General features: G+C 44.7%; 1 protein-coding gene across 7 annotated transcripts in view; it reads right to left on the reverse strand.

Moving 5' to 3' along the window:
* ADD3 (adducin 3) overlaps positions 1-15536 on the reverse strand; it is a 191449-nt gene that overhangs the window by 157828 nt on the left and 18085 nt on the right. For 2 of the 7 annotated variants that reach the window (XM_034775289.1, XM_034775286.1), the window contains exon 1: positions 14108-14255. The exons of the other annotated variants lie outside the window; for them this stretch is intronic. The gene's annotated coding sequence lies outside the window, so the exon portion shown is untranslated. Of the gene's footprint in view, positions 1-14107; positions 14256-15536 lie in introns of those variants that run through there. 7 annotated transcript variants of the gene reach the window in all.

Here is a 15536-nt window from a genome sequence, read left to right on the forward strand (position 1 = left end):
AAGATGATAACCCTGATCCTGCCAAGATGCGGGTTCAACGGGACTACTCACTTCCTTAAAAGGTAAATACATGCATAAAACTTTGCAGGAGCTTAAGTTTCTTTATAGCAAGGTTTGACTCAATGATCTGGACGATGGTGTGGACTGCACTCTCAGCAAGTTTGCAGATGACACTAAACTGGGAGGAGTGGTAGATACACTGGAGGGTAGGGATAGGATACAGAGGGACCTAAACAAATTAGAGGATTGGGCCAAAAGAAACCTGATGAGGTTCAACAAGGACAAGTGCAGAGTCCCGCACTTAGGACGGAAGAATCCCATTCACTGTTACAAACTAGGGAACAGAGTGGCTACAGGGGTTCAAGTGGACGAGAAGCTGGATATGAGTCAACAGTGTGCCCTTGTTGCCAAGAAGGCAAACGGCATTTTGGGTTGTATAAGTAGGGGCGTTGCCAACAGATCGAGGGACGTGATCGTTCTCCTCTATTCGACATTGGTGAGGCCTCATCTGGAGTACTGTGTCAGGTTTTGGGCCCCACACTACAAGAAGGATGTGGAAAAATTGGAAAGAGTCCAGCGGAGGGCAACAAAAATGACTAAGGGACTGGGGCACATGACTTATGAGGAGAGGCTGATGGAACTGGGATTGTTTAGTCTGCAGAAGAGAAGAATGAGGGGGGATTTGATAGCTGCTTTCAACTACCTGAAAGGGGGTTCCAAAGAGGATGGATCTAGACTGTTCTCAGTGGTAGCAGATGACAGAACAAGGAGTAATGGTCTCAAGTTGCAGTGGGGGAGGTTTAGGTTGGATATTAGGAAAAACTTTTTCACTAGGAGGGTGGTGAAGCACTGGAATGGGTTATCTAGGGAGGTGGTGGAATCTCCTTCCTTAGAGGTTTTTAAGGTCAGGCTTGACAAAGCCCTGGCTGGGAGGATTTAGTTGGGATTAGGTCCTGCTTTGAGCAGGGGGTTGGACTAGATGACCTCCTGAGGTCCCTTCCAACCCTGATATTCTATGATTCTATGTTCTATTAACCTACTACTTGAATGGAATTACACCTACTTATGAAAAAGGCAAATTTCAACACCAGTGATAATAGTCAAAAACTTTAAATCCTAACTTCTCACAATTGCATCATCCAGAACTGTAAAAGGCTTTGACAATGACCATCCCCACTGCAAACCACAACTTCTGGTATCCAGGCTCTTCACCAGAATTAGGCAATCTGTTAGGAAAGGAATCTGAAAATGTATATTTATAATTTCACGTCAGTTTAACTCCTGTGCAGTTTGAAGTGTCTAATGGAGTTCTAATGCAAGCTATTAAGCTGCTCATCTACATGCGATAGCTCAATATCTCTCCGCATCATCTTCCAAACACAAATATATTCTGAAGTGTCATTGCAGAAAATGTCAGCAGGCTATAACCAGACACAAAATTTCAAGACAAACACATAAACGAAGACATCAAGCAGTCAAAGTAACAGTCAGATGAGGGTCTGAGTCTGCCATCTACTCCAGCAGAATTTTCAAGAAATGCAGGATCACTAACAAGTTTTACAGTTTTATGATAGTAATAAACACACTTCAATTCTACAGTATTTCATAGTAAGAAAGGACCGATTTTTTTACTGCCACTTTCTTGTGCTGTTACCTGCCCTCATACTAACCAGGATGAAGGGAGATCCTGTATAGACAGATTTGAATGAATGGTACAGTTACAAAAATTCTGATGGATTTCTCCACTGAGGATGGTGTTCTTACCCTGGAGAAAGTTTACTGTAGCTCATTTTCTATAGAAAGACGTCACTCTCTTTCCAATTCGGGGAAAGAAAAAAAAAAAAAGCCAAACATTTTCCAAACAAAATATATTTCAGATCCTATTCCTGGTTCAAGTCCTTTAGAAATACAGAAAACTTCAAAACAAAAAGACAATCATTAAAAGATACAACTGCTAAAGAACTGTAATAAAGCCAGTACACATGCTCTCACTTACTACTATAGATATGGTAGCTTTACCACTCCTTATCCTCTGCCCACATTGGTGCTAATATATAGGTTCTTCAGTCCCTGAATCTTCTTTTGCCTAGTCGGTCCTGGTATTTGGCAGGAGAACCAAAACTTCTCACACTTTCCTCCTAAATTCCCCGTGCTCCAAGGGAATGGACTCTCCAAGCCCTGACAAACTCAGACAGCAAAATTGGCTTTTCAAACTCTGCAAGAGAGTGCCATCTCTCTTTCAGCCTTCTGAAAGCTGCCATGCGTCTCCTTGTGGATTTTCCTCTAGTAATCTCAAACCTTCATAGATTCACCGGTGTCACATTTGTCCCAAAGTAACTAATCTGATAAACCTGTCAGCATGCTGCATTTTCAAGCTATGGAGAAATCAATGAAACCACCTCTGCATGGGGGGGGCTCTTTTATCCACCAAAAAGTGCTTTTACCGCCACCAAAACAGCCTGTCAGCGTCCTGTACCAAGAACAACTTTAACCAAACAGCTGCCATATTACATCTCAAAGCCTCATGTAAGTGGCCAGGCCTTTCCATTACTGGAAGCCCTTCTTATTTGAAAATCTACCAAACTACATGCAGCAATGACTGTTTCCTTATTATGGTGGGGTTTCACACAAAGGACTCAATCTTTATTACAATTAAGAAACTGATCTCTTTACATTCTTATATTCACAAACTATGATCCCAGTCCTATAATCTTATCGATGCAGGCAGATCCTTGTGCCTGTGTGTATCTGATTTCAGGATGGGGACATAGGGTAGCAATTTTAGAGGTACAGTCTAAAGATTGGTAGAACGAATATTTTTTAAAATAAACCTTTCCGGGCTCCAATGATGATACAAAAACCTTTAACAGCCCTTTCAGCGAAGGGCTTTAGCACTACTGAAATTCCAGCATTAAAATGGGCAACTTAAAAAAAAAAAAAAAAATCTGGGTAATTGACATTGTGAATCTCATTTTCAAGTTTCTCTTTGCCCATTCTGTTCCTGAGAGCAAATAAATTTCTGGAACAAAAATTAATAGGATTAATTTTGTTTCACTTCTTTTACTGAGGGGAAAGGAAAGGGAGTTAGAGATGGGAATCGAAGTGTTGCATTTTGTGCTACGTCACCCTTGACAGTTTTTCATTTAAAATACAGGCATCATACACATTGCCCCATGTTAATCAATAAGCAGATCAGTCTAAAAAGAAGATAGATATACAAATATTGCACCTGATAATTCTGTACTTTGAACTCATGTATTTTCTGTAATTATAAACCTGGTCAGGTATATTTCATGTTATAACCATTAGCATCAATGGGAGCTGCGTGTATATTATAGGGAGAATAAACTCCTAACAAATGACCTCTACATAACCTTAATAGGCAAATAAAACATATTTTACTTTCTTCTTCAAACGAGTTTTGACAGCTAACCACTGGCATGGTATAGTTAAGTGGGGGCTGTAACTAAAATCTTTACAACATATTCCAGTGATATCTGAAGCCAAAATATATCAAAGGTCACCTTGTATAAAAGAGCCTTATTGTTTGCGTGTATACTTAAACAAAACCTTTGTTGGCACAGGTAGAAATGGGAGTCAGTGAAATTCAATTTAACCCCTGGGAATGGCAACAACATTACAAAGGTGGATTATTGCGTAAGTAGTACTACAGACTTACGGCAACCAGTACTGTCAGTTTGGAAAATGAATGGGGTCATAACATATATATGCAAAGCTGCAGGCTATATTTTCTCTTATGAACTACATCAGATATTACCTGACTCAATGAATTTAACTTCCCCTAGTGATTAAATTACTTTAATTAGTAGCAGACCAATATTTATAGTAGTACCATAGCTTTAAGCAAAGCACAACAAAAATGTCAATATTAAGAGAGAAGAACAGAATCAAATATTTCAGTTTTTCCAAGTATGTTGGCTCAGAAGATAACGGATGTAAAAATGGAATCCACGTTCCCACTATGCCACCTGTTTAAGGATACAGGAAGATTCTTAGATCTGAATAGTGCAACACCAAAACCTTAGACTTTTAAAAACTGAATTTACTTTATGCTGTTTATCATTTGCACTTCATTCTGCTTGGATAAGAAAGCCAGGCTGTTTAGTTTCAAATATTATTTCTAGTCAGTTTTGATTCATGGTTCTCATGCTAGCACTATATTGCTGTGTTCATGTACACAACATCATAGAACACTATTTAAAAACACAACAAAAACCCCACATACTGCAAAACCTCACCAGGAAGCTTTTATTTGGGATCTAAACAGCATGCCTTTTCTTTCAAAAGGTATCCCTTCATCATGTTATCTGGAGTCCAGTAACATAAATGCATTGAAGATAATATAAATGAAGTTACGATTTTCAAAAACAAAAAAAAACTGATATACTTGATGATTCCTCCCTACTCCCCTCCCTCAAATGTTTAGTTTATTATTTGATGTTTGATTATGTTGATAAGAAAACTCATAAAACATGTTTTGCTGGCTATAGGAGTACTTTGGCCTGTCTCTTACCAATTGTCTCTTACCACTGCCGATTACTGCAGAAGAAAATATACGACATCTGGATATAGTTTTTCGTAATCAGTTGCTCGAGTTAACTATCCTTTTTTATTATAAAAAAAATAATGAAAATTTTACTAGAATGATGTACTTTGCACATTTGGTCTTCAGTCTTACAAACTGAATTTTCTTTGTTCCAAATATGTGCTTAGTTGGAGCGATCTGCAAAGCATTTTAACTGTGCTCTCTCAGTCTTTTAAAGATATTTAACATAGAATATGAATACCTTCTTTGAATGCCAAGCCAGCCATGCATCGAGTATAAAAGACTAATAACAAATTTTAAATATTCAATCCATACCATCAGCAGGCCAGTAAGAATTCTAACTTGTATTCACCATAATATCCATCAAATGCAAAAGATATACTCTTTCATACCCTAAAAATCATTTTAAATTTTTGATGGGGGCAGAGATTACATAATGGAGAATAGAAGACAGTATGAATTTCTGCATAATTTTATTTTAGAAGCACCTTTGGAGAGTATCTTCTGCAGTTAGATGGGCAAATATTGTAGACAGTGAACTTTCTCAATTGCATCCTGCAGGATTTAGGAAAATAACAGATTTTAAATCACTAGAAGAACACTGTCTCTATGTGTGTGTATAAACTCAAGTCAAAAGATGCATTTGAGGATTCTTGTTATATGAAATCCCAAAGAATCACATCTGCTTCTAGAACTGTGCAGCATGGTTTTGATTGACTGTAAGCTCTTTGGGGACAATAACTATCTTTTAGTATGTGTTTGTATAGCACCTAACACAATGGAGCCTTTAATCTTGACTGGACCCTCTGGGCACCAGTATAATACCCATTAAACCTGAAATTTCAGTCTACTTTATTAACACATGTGCATCCAACAGAATCCCAAGTGTGATGGGGTATATAGATCCCACTGGACACAAAAGGTGCCAGAGAGGCCCTGGTGGTAGAGCTCACCCTGCCTCCCGGCCCTGTCAATCTTGTATGATAGGGAGGAGACCTTTAAATGGGAAGAAGCAGTAGTCGGGGGAAAGAGAGCAAAACTGTCTTAAGCAGCAGAACGCAGGAGAGACTCCTGAAGCTGTGGAGGGAACTCCTACCCACGAGATCTTCAGCCAGACCCTGAGGACAATACAACAGACAACAGGATAAGATGGACACTGACCCTGACTCGGAGACCCAGCCAGAGCAACTTCCACAACCTGCCCCATCTCCCCCCATGTTGTAGATGAATCGTAGGCAGCAGTGTAGACTCACTGTCCCCCCTCTTTGCTGGAGCCACAGGGAGGGAGTATCCCTGAATACATTAGTGTTTGTGACTTTCATTTTGATCACCTATCTGGAGAAGCTTAAGAAGGCCCATCAAGGGCAGAGCCACCCCTGCCTCCGCCCGCTTTTGGTAAATTGGGCTTATGCTAGGATCACCCACTGTAGATAACTGGACATGGTCAGGTCCTCCCTGTGGGAAGAACCATCGAAGACCTCGTTATACCCAAACATTTATTCAACAGAATTTTTTTTCCTGTTATGGCAGTACCAACACATCACCTTATTTACACTTATGTTCAGTTTTGCATCTAAAGCAGAAGTTCAAGATCTTTGTACGAGAGAAAAAAAAAAACCCAGAATATCTGCCCCCCAATTTCCACCACTATCTCTGAGTAAAGCTTGCATTTTCTCCAGTTTTTTTTTTTTAAATTGGTTAATTAGTTTGCATTCTAGTCAATTAAAAACTGGCCTCCTAGAAGTTCACATACTGAGTCTCAAAATTTTTGAACCCCACTAATTTAAAAAAATCGCAAACTGTAAAGCGTTAAAAAATGTACATTGTGAGAATTTGGTGGATTCTCTGGGGTAATGTAATAAATTAACAAAATAATTAGGTTTTTACATCACAACTTGGTTTGTGTCACGCTTAGCTGAGGGAGATTATGATTTACGACAACCTAGATCTTCTATGAAGCAGCTGCCATTGGCTCATCATTGTCTAGGAGCCCAGTGAAACTGTTCAGCGAGTTCAGTAGTGCTCCTGAACCATTTGAATAGTTTCAGTCCAGGAGACCTTCTTCAACACAGCAGCTGTTTTGCTGAAGACCAGGATCTACGGGAAACCATTCAACTGAATTAGAAGATGTGCTACTGAATGGGTTAAACAACTTCACCAAGATCCTCTGCTGGCTCCTGAGCCCACTGAACAGTTTCAAAGTGACCCTGGTCCCCTCTGAAATAACGGTTGGTTTGTCAGAGACCAGGAGCTCCACGAGAGCCGTCACCACTAGAACATACCTGAACTCTGGCCGAGCAAGAATGCCAGCTTTCCATCCCCTCCCCAAATATGTGTAAGTGTGATTTTCCAGAAGAGTGCAAAACAGGGGAGAAGGCTTAGAGAAATCTGGCTGTGTATGGTGGTAGGCAGTTTGGGATACAGGATGCTGAAAGGCTGGCATCCCTACTATAACAGAGTTACAGCTGCAGTTTATTGTTGATGTTGCATGGTTATTCTAGTGTTAAAGTGAGAGTCTGGCTGAAGGAGTAAATTATGTCATGTTAGATGCCTTAAAACTTTTTATTATTTCTTTGCTTTGGTGGTTGTGTGTTAGGCATGTTATGCCTAGAGCAGTGGTTCCCAAACTGGGGTTCACAGAACATTACAGGGGGTTCACCAGAAAGGTGGACAGAGGACCCCGGGCATTGGAGACAGCAGGCGTGACCTGGTTGCAGGGCAGACACCCTGAGCCCCAGGGAGAGTGGGGCCAGGCAGTTGGGGCTGGCAGCCCGAGTCCTGGTGGTCAGCGGGGGAGCCGGCAGCCCGAACCCCAGCCCGAGCCCCAGGAAGAGCGGGGCCGGGCAGCTGGGGCATCCATCACACTGAAGAAATTTAAACTTTAATCCCTGAAAATATTCATTTTTAGGAGGGTGTTCATGAGATTTCACAATTTAGTGAAAGGGGTTCACGGGCTGTTAAAGTTTGGGAACCACTGGCCTAGAGCAACCTTACACTTGGGGGTGAGGGATAGCTCAGTGATTTGAGCATTGGCCTGCTAAACCCAGGGTTGTGAGTTCAATCCTTGAGGGGGCCACTTAGGGATCTGGGGCAAAAATCAGTACTTGGTTCTGCTTGTGAAGGCAGGGGGCTGGACTCTATGACCTTTCAGGGTCCCTTCTAGTTCTAGGAGATAAATATATGGAGATATCCTAAAAAAACTACACATCATATTTTGTGCATTAATATACATATGTATACACACTGCCAAGAAACTTTGGGAGACTGAATTATGTCAAATATTAAGAGTAACAATGAATATACATTAAGTAACATTTATATGCCTTTATAATCTGGCAAAATCATCCCCAGACCAACAAAAGGCAAATCTACATCCTAGGGATTATATCACTACCAAATGTCATGTTTATGAACTTTCACTGATATGGTAGGGCTGTTAAATTCAAAAGTATTTTTCTGCAAAGAAAATAAGCATTTTCTGGACTTATATTGAAAAAGGGCTTGACTGTTTTTGATTAAACTTAAAAGAAACCCCTTCCTGCTAAAGAGCAAGCATACCAAATTTGAACCAAAAGAGTACAACTTTGAGGGTTATAAGGCAGTGACCGTACCATTTATAAGGAAAATACACATGCAACCACATTTAGATTGTAAACTCTTTGGGGGCAGGGACAGTCATTTACCATAAATCTGTACAGCATTTAGCACAATGGGTCCCAGACCTGGTTGGCCGCTGACCTATATCACAAAGAGTATGTAATAAATAATAATATGCATCACTATGCACACGGTCTATATTGCCTTTACATTTGACTGATTAGAGTTAAAATGTACTTTTCCATGAAATAGAAAGACAAAACTAAAGCAAACCTTAGAAGTGATTCAATAGAATCCTCTTATTTGAGCCAGCACAACAGACAGTTTAAAACTGCTTTCCACAATTAAACCTGGACACCCTCTATGCTCAGGGCAGGATATTGAGAATCAAAGTGAAACAAAATGGGAGGAAATTTTTGACCTTCTGCATTCCATCTTGATTTCTTCTTCATTTGAATCATTATTTTGACAATCCTGCACTCACCCAAGTAAGCCACAAGAATCCCATTCATTTCAACGGGAGCAGGCTACAAGTCCTTACCTTCACTAGGAAGGCGGTGTGGCTAACGTGGTAAAATCCTAGTGGAAACAAGGCAAGTTATAGCTTTCACATGAGTTAGAAGGTTGAGGTAAACCCCAGGCTCCCCCACTAGTCTTTACCTTAACTTGCTGACACCTATTAAGGCCATAACCCAACTTGTTGTCAGTTTGTAGGAGTGGGACCCTAATTTCCTTTGTAACTTCAAATGGATAGATTTCTCAATTTTCTGTTCTATGCTGCTATGTAGTGGTGCTGGAAAATGTTAAATAGCTGCAGTATTTTCCTCCAGAAGTGGTTATATTTCGTTGGTATCTGAAAAGATTCCTGTATATCTGTAATTTGTAGTGTACCTTGGGATATAAGGCACTATCTTAACCTATCATTTCCTGCTACACAAAACTGAACAGGTTTGTGATGGGGTGTACCAACCTCACACTAGGCCTGAAGAGGTTAATGGGAACCTGTGGCCACAATCAGCCTCACTCAGATACGCTCACGATTCTTTACACTGGTGGAAGGACATACAGGGAGCAGAAGACTCCTGCTGAGTAGGGCTGTCTTGTGAGAGGAGTGGAGAAAACAGCCCTCCAGCAGAACCAGCTGGATAGCAGGAAATGCTAAGAAGCTCTGGTAGAGGCGTACAGAGAGCATACAGGGAGCCCACAAACAGGCTAAGGCAAAAATCCAAGAAAAAACAAGGTAGAAAGTAGTCCAGGGAGGCAGATGGGGTTGGTGTAGTCAGGCCTTCACTGTCTTCTTGTCCAGGGAACCTCGGATAGGCAGTCGAGAGGGAAGCCTTGGGTTCCCCTACCAAGAAAGGTTTAGCGAAAACCACCCCCACCCCAGTACCATGGAGCTAAGGACTAGCAAGCCCGGACTCAGACTGAAGGGCCAATGTGAAGCTGACAGACTACTATTTGTCGGACAATTGGTACGCTAGGAGGGATGGAACTCTGACATCCAGAGAGAAGGCCAACTTGCAAGAAGCAGCATACCACTGGAAGGGCTGTCAGCAGGGTGTGCTAAAGGAGGAGAGCATGCTACACCATGCCTAGCCAACAGAGGGTGCACCAGCAGGTGAGTCACACGTACATTTAAAGGCTGGATTCAATGGAAATGAGTCACGGCTGGGTAGGTTAAGATAAAAAATTTCATTTTGTTTAAAAAGCTTTTAGGGGGGAAAAAAATCTACTAATGACATTTTTTTTTTTTAAATCAGTGACTACATCTGATTTAAAAAAAAAAAGTTTCCCCTGCATCATTTGCAATTCAAGGCTAGAATCATTGTGCTAGTTCATGACTATTGAATAGTATTGGGCTGCTCAGCCTATCACTGACTCAGAAAAGACAAGAATCACTGCATTCATCTTCTCTTCAAACATCCAAAAGAGGTGCCTCAGGTAAGACAAGTTCATTCAAATGTATCCATTTAACAACAGAAGCAGAACCATAGCTAAGATTAGTGTTCCGTAAATGAGCATAAAAAGACTGAAGTGTTCACAAAGGGGCTCCCTGATTCATGTCCATAGCTGACAAGGTAATATCCCAGGCTTGTCATCCTAGGAGATTTCAACGTTCACACCAATACTGCAGATGCAAAAACCCAACAACTCACTGACTCAGCTGCCTCCCTATAACTTTCATGGGTTACCTCTGCGCCAGCCAACGCAGCCAGTACAGTCTGGACTTGGTTTTTGGATTAAATGTCAACAGTGCACGCTGTCTTGGACTCACCTCATTAAAAACAGTAGTCAGAGCTCTCTGAGCAAACAGGCAACAAGACCAATGACTCGGATTAGACCATGAAGGCTCTTAGCCACTCATCAAATTCCAAAGCATGCTAAAGGACAGGAAGAACGCTCCCTGTAGGACAAAGAATCAAGGATCTAGTGAATCATTTATCACTTACACTAGCCTCAACCATCAATACACTGGCCCCCCAAAACAGCCCCTCCCTCACCATTTCCCACATAGATCTCCTTGGCTTTCTGATACCCTGCACCAGGTGAAGAGAGAGGGTCAGAAACTCAAGGACTGAAATCAAAGGCTGAAACAGGTTGAAATATACATTTCTCGAAGCCTATGCTGAGGTTGTATTACAGCAGCCAACATAACCTTCCTATCACTCCACTGAAGCTGCCAAATCCCACCTAAGGAGCTATCCTAGGATGATAAACCGGTTCACGAAACCTGAGTGCCTACAGCTCACAACAGAATCTATCATGCTACTTCACTGAACAGATCACACACACAGGAAGGCTTTTCAAACAGCATGGCTCCACTCCGCCTACTAGCCAGCAACCAACTTGTCTGCATTCTCATATTCCTTGTGAAATACTGGACACACTAAAGGAGTCTCAACCCAAGACCTGAGAATACCCTAAAAGGTGAAAGTCATGAGCAATCAATGGCACTTGTGGCTGAAATAGCCAATGCCTCATTTAGGGAAACAATCTTCCCTTCCTCCTTCAAACATGCAATAGCATGACAGACACTGAAGAAACCCACACGGACACATCAGTTCTAGCTAGCTACTGCCCGGGATCAAACTAATTTCTGAGCAAGCTCAGAGGACCAAGCCAAAGGCCAACTACAAGCTCAGTTAGTTGAAGTCAATATCCTAGAACTGGCACAAATCTGGATTCAGGCTAGGACATGGGAGAGAAACAGCTTTAGTGGCACTGAAGGATGATCTCCTGCTGTTAACGGATGATGGGCAGCCATCCATTTTCATCCTCCTGGACCTTTCTATAGCACTCAACACTGTTGACCATAAGAAACTTCTGTTCTACTTAAGAGAGGTGGCAGAGGTCCAGCAGAATACACTAAAATAATTTAAATCCAAGAATCATAATGGGTCACTATGCCTCTGCCACTAGACCCTTCACTTGTCAAGTCCCACATGGATCAATTCTCTCTCCAGTCCTATTCAACATTTATCTCCAGCCACTAGGAGAACAGGTAAAATGACATAAACTACGGTACATGCACTAAGTGGATTACATTCACCCCCACACAACTTTAGCACTACCACCAAGATAGTTCAGTGCTTGGACAAGATCAGATCACAGATGAAGAAAGAGCTGGTAGAAGCTAGAGCGGAGTATGACAACATGAACTAGTAGGCAGAGGAAAGCATTTTGCACCATAATTGTAAACTATTCAGTCTCCTTTGGTTGAAGACACACACCCATAGCTGGCCAATTCAGTTCCTACTTTAGGAGTGCTCTAGAGTAGCTTCTCACAGAATCTCTGGTCAAGTTCAAGTCTCTGTACTTATATTCAAAGGTACTCAATGGGCTGGTGGTCCCAATATATTTAAAAGATTGCCTAGAGCTCTGCAATGAAGACCATGGCTGACATATCCACTCCTCAGGCACAGTGAAACTTCTGGCCTGGAGGAGCCAGAGCTTTCTTGGGGTCCAAGCTGAGACTGTAGAACAAACCCCTACAGGAACCAAGGACCATCATAAACCTCATGACCTTGCACTCCAAATGTCAGGCATACTTAGACCTTTCCTTCTCTGTTTAAAAATAAATGAGACTCCAAACCCTACCAAAACACTGCTCTACACACACAGTTCTCCCCCTGGGGAGGGTATGAGAGAAAATGAACCACACATGACAGATGTTAGTCACACTTAATGCACTACTGGAAGGCATTCAGATACTATGGTGATGAGTATAAGAACCTATACATAATATAATAGAATTTTTAAGATCTCTGTATCCATGCCAATGAAAAAGTTGCTGCTAAGTTTAAAGTAATAAGAATTACTACTCACATAGGTTTAGAAAAGTTTCTCCTAGATACAGACCTAGAAGCTCTCCAAAGTTACCCATCACTATAGATATTTTCAAGATAATATTTTATAGTTTAAAGCCTCTCAACATATTGATATAGCATTTTTCCCAAACACAGATTATATTTTATCTAAATCCTAAACTTTTTTTTAGATCAGCATTGCAGTAAAGAGAGAAAGACACTTCTATTGGCAGCTCCTGTCTGGGAAAACTCCCTCACTGAGGGAAAGTTCCACATTAGCCCTGTAACACTCGTATCTATGAAAGTAACAACTTCATTTCAACCTCTAGCATATTACTCAGCCTAACAAGAATGGGCAAGGGACCACATGAATACCACTTCTTTTTCTGAATATGGATGGGAAATGATTCATTTACACGTGTGAAAGTGGTGGCTATAGCCCATGGGCAACTACTAGGTTCTTATACTTACAAGGTGCCTCAATGGAAGCAATAGAGTGAGCAAAGGTTTTACAATTACAGAGGGTACAAGGGAACCTAGATCAGCCAATTCACAGTGATACGCTCTTTTCCTTTCAGTCCACTTATTTACATAGCCCAGCAGGGTGCACATATACACATAAACACAACATGCTTGCATAAGATCTATCCCGACATAACACTCAATTGGGAAGAAACAGGAGGGAAAGAGACTTTAGATTATTTTATAAAGGAACGCGAAGGAAGCTTGTTCGGTATGTTTCAGACATTTAGATACCTCCTTTTTATTTAGGATTTCCTCATTCAAATTGCAACAGCCCCAGAAACAATTCCACCCACCCCAAGATGAATACCCACAAACAAAACCACCCTCGTTCACATTAATTTTGAACCAACTGGGGTTGTGAGCCAATGTTTTGAACTAAATTTTGATGAGCCATAAAGCCCCACTTCTCTCCTCTCCCCCCCCCCTCCAAAAGACATCCTTCCCACCCAAGCATCCACCCCCACACAACACAAAACACACCCAGGACACACAGCCCGGCTGGATTTTAGGGTAACCAGCTCCCAGGACCGAATGATGGAAAAGCCACAGGAAGAGTTTGACTCACACCCTCGTTAAGGGGATCTCCACATGCCATGCCCAATAACTCACACCCCACCCGTCCACACTATGAAACCCTCACCCCAGCCCTGCTGACTTCCCAGGCAAACACCCCACAGAGCTAATGGGGGGGGGAAGCATCTCCCCCGTGGTGGGACAGACCAGTGTGAAGTGCCTCTCTAGGCGCCCCCCCTTGAAACGCTCCCCCCCCCCAGCCCCACAGGCTTCCCAGGCAACCCCCCCCCCGAGCAGGGCACAGCGCCTCCCACGCGGGGCGTGTAACCATGTGAACGCCCCCCGCAGATGGGGGAGGGATAAGCACGGGGCGGTGATAGTGATGCAGCAGCCGCCGCCCTCCCCCCCGCTGCTACCCCACTGACGCCCTCCCAACGGCGCCCCACACGCACCCCAGCTGCGGGAGCATCCCCCAGGGACAGAACAGTCTATGCGCGGGGGGAGGGGTCACATGGCGCCCCGGCCGGCCAGCCCAGCGGCGGGAGCGGGTGTTGAATCGCCCCCCAGGACCGGGACCAGGAGCGAGACGTTTGTTTACCTCAGGAGCGAGCGCGCCTTTGTGCGTGCCCCGCCGCTGCTCGGCTACCGCGCACCTCGGGGGCGGGGCGCCTCAGCTCCGGATGTGGCAGGAAGGGACACCTGGGCTCCTCCTCCCGCAGCCCGCGCTGGCGGCTCCCTATCTGGCAGCGGCCCCACCCCCATTGGCTCGCTCGCGCCCGCCCCGCCCCGCCCCGCCGCGGGCGCCGCCAACGTTCGGCCGCGTTTGAATCTCTCCCGGCTCAGCGCCCCGGGCCGGGCTGAGGAGCCGAGCTGGGGGGGGAGGGGCGCAGGGGCTGTCTGTTATTGTCGGCCGGCGGCGGGGCAGCAGGGAGGCGGGGCTCTGCCATGACGGAGCCGGCGGGGCGGGGCTGCTCCGCCCCTCGCTCCCGCCTCTTCCCGCCCCCCTCGCTGGCCCCTACCCAGCCCGTTAAGTTTGACCTCTCACAGCCTTCCCCACACGCAGATCGCTGGGGCCTTCGCCCCTCCACCCCCGGCTGGCGAGCGGCTGCCTGGGGGCCGCACGTCCTCCCCTGAGCCAGCTGCATTACCCTGCCCCTCATTAATCCTGCTCCTCCATCCCCGAGTGCTCCCCGCATTGCCCCTCCAGCCCCTGCATTGCCCCAACCCCTCCACCGCAGTTAATTCTTTCCTCTCCATTGCCCCACCATCTCCAGCCCCCGCATTGCCCTTACCACCAGTTAATTCCTGCTCCTCCATCGACCCACCGCCCCCACCAGGCTCTCCAGCCCCCGTGCATTGCCCCAACGCCTCCACCACAGTTAATTCTTACCTCTCCATTGCCCCACCACCTCCAGCCCCTGCATTGCCCTTACCACCAGTTAATTCCTGCTCCTCTATTGCCCCACCATCCCCCAGGCTCTTCACCCCTTGCATTGCTTCTCCAGACCATCCCCCAGCACCAACACTGCCCTAATCCCTCCACCCCCTACATTGCTCCTCCAGACTCCCCCTCAGCCCCTGCATTGCCCCTATCATCCAGTTAATTCCTACTCCTCCATTGCCCCACCCTTCCAGGCCCTCCACCCCCTGCTTTGCTCTTCCAGCCCCCGCATTGCCCCAACCCCTCCAAGTCCAACCACTGCATTGCTCCTCCAGTCCCCCCCCCAGCACCTGCATTGCCCCAATCCCTCCACCACCTACACTGCTCTTCCTGCCCCCAGCTCCTGCATTGCTTGAACCCCTCCACCCCTGCATGCCCCCCAGCTCCTGCATTGCCTGAACCCCTCTACCCCTGCATGCCCCCCCAGCTCCTGCATTGCCTGAACCCCTCCAACCCTGCATGCCCCCCAGCTCCTGCATTGTCTGAACCCCTTCACCCCTGCATTGCCCCCCAGCTCCTGCATTGCCTGAACCCCTCCACCCCTGCATTGCCCCCCAGCTCCTGCATTGCCTGAACCCCTCCACCT

The sequence above is a fragment of the Trachemys scripta genome, chromosome 7 (assembly GCF_013100865.1).
Source record: "Trachemys scripta elegans isolate TJP31775 chromosome 7, CAS_Tse_1.0, whole genome shotgun sequence".
Classification (NCBI taxonomy): domain Eukaryota; kingdom Metazoa; phylum Chordata; order Testudines; family Emydidae; genus Trachemys; species Trachemys scripta.